Below are 2,379 nucleotides of genomic sequence, written 5' to 3' on the forward strand. Positions count from 1 at the left end.
GTATTATCAGCAGTACCAGCAGTACCACCAAGAGTACCAGAAGTAACGACAGCAGTACCAGCAGCATCACCACCAGCAGCATCACCAGCAGCATCACCTACAGTATCACCTGAGGTATCATCAGAAATATCACCAGTAGTATCACCAGCAGCATCAACAACAGTATCACCAGCAGTATCACCAGCAGTATCACCAGCAGTATCACCAGCAGTATCACCAGCAGTATCACCAGCAGTATCACCAGCAGTATCACCAGCAGTATCACCAGCAGTATCACCAGCAGTATCACCTGAGGTATCATCAGGAATATCACCAACAGTATCACCAGCAGCATCACCAGCAGTATCACCTGAGGTATCATCAGGAATATCACCATCAGTATCACCAACAGTATCACCAGCAGTATCACCAGCAGTATCACCTGAGGTATCATCAGGAATATCACCAACAGTATCACCAGCAGCATCACCAGCAGTATCACCTGAGGTATCATCAGAAATATCACCAGTAGTATCACCAGCAGTATCACCAACAGTATCAACAACAGTATCACCAGCAGCATCATCAGAAATATCACCAGTAGTATCACCTGAGGTATCATCAGGAATATCACCAACAGTATCACCAGCAGTATCACCAGCAGCATCACCAGCAGCATCACCAGCAGCATCACCAGCAGCATCACCAGCAGCATCACCAGCAGCATCACCTGAGGTATCATCAGGAATATCACCAACAGTATCACCAGCAGCATCACCTGAGGTATCATCAGGAATATCACCAACAGTATCACCAGCAGTATCACCTGAGGTATCATCAGGAATATCACCATCAGTATCACCTGAGGTATCATCAGGAATATCACCAGCAGTATCACCTGAGGTATCATCAGGAATATCACCAGCAGTATCACCAACAGTATCACCAGCAGCATCACCAGCAGCATCACCAGCAGCATCACCAGCAGCAGCACCTGAGGTATCATCAGGAATATCACCATCAGTATCACCTGAGGTATCATCAGGAATATCACCATCAGTATCACCAGCGGTATCACCTGAGGTATCAACAGGAATATCACCAACAGTATCACCAGCAGCATCACCAGCAGCATCACCAGCAGCATCACCAGCAGCATCACCTGAGGTATCATCAGGAATATCACCTGAGGTATCATCAGGAATATCACCAACAGTATCACCAGCAGCATCACCTGAGGTATCATCAGGAATATCACCTGAGGTATCATCAGGAATATCACCAACAGTATCACCAGCAGTATCACCTGAGGTATCATCAGGAATATCACCATCAGTATCACCTGAGGTATCATCAGGAATATCACCAGCAGTATCACCAACAGTATCACCAGCAGCATCACCAGCAGCATCACCAGCAGCATCACCAGCAGCAGCACCTGAGGTATCATCAGGAATATCACCATCAGTATCACCTGAGGTATCATCAGGAATATCACCATCAGTATCACCAGCGGTATCACCTGAGGTATCAACAGGAATATCACCAACAGTATCACCAGCAGCATCACCAGCAGCATCACCAGCAGCATCACCAGCAGCATCACCTGAGGTATCATCAGGAATATCACCTGAGGTATCATCAGGAATATCACCAACAGTATCACCAGCAGCATCACCTGAGGTATCATCAGGAATATCACCTGAGGTATCATCAGGAATATCACCAACAGTATCACCAGCAGTATCACCTGAGGTATCATCAGGAATATCACCATCAGTATCACCTGAGGTATCATCAGGAATATCACCAGCAGTATCACCAGCAGTATCACCACCAACATCACCAGCAGCATCACCAGCAGCATCACCAGCAGCATCACCTGAGGTATCATCAGGAATATCACCATCAGTATCACCAGCGGTATCACCTGAGGTATCAACAGGAATATCACCAGCAGTATCAACAACAGTAACACCACCAGCATCACCAGCAGATTCAACATCCGGATCACCGACATCATCCACATCTCCTGTTTCTTCAACCCAGTCAACTACTGCGTCTGCAGAGAGTCTAGGTAAAACAGCATGTTTGATATCTTAAAATTTAAGCTGCAGAAGAGCAGGAGGAGGGATATTTTAAAAACTGTAAATGTCTCTTAAATTACTCAACACAGATAGATGTGGATGATAATGACCCATGTTTAATGTGTTTTAAACAAGTCTGGATATTTATTTTGTGGTTTATTTTGCAGGTGACTCTCAGTTCATCATTACCGTGCTGGTCATTGTAGCTTTGGTGTTGCTGCTGCTTGTGCTAATTTTGATCCTCATCTACAAATGTAAGAGTTTTCTGCAGAAGAAACACACACATAATATAAACAGTAAACCACATTCACAA

The sequence above is a fragment of the Micropterus dolomieu genome, linkage group LG18 (genome assembly GCF_021292245.1).
Source record: "Micropterus dolomieu isolate WLL.071019.BEF.003 ecotype Adirondacks linkage group LG18, ASM2129224v1, whole genome shotgun sequence".
NCBI classification, from domain to species: Eukaryota; Metazoa; Chordata; class Actinopteri; order Centrarchiformes; family Centrarchidae; genus Micropterus; species Micropterus dolomieu.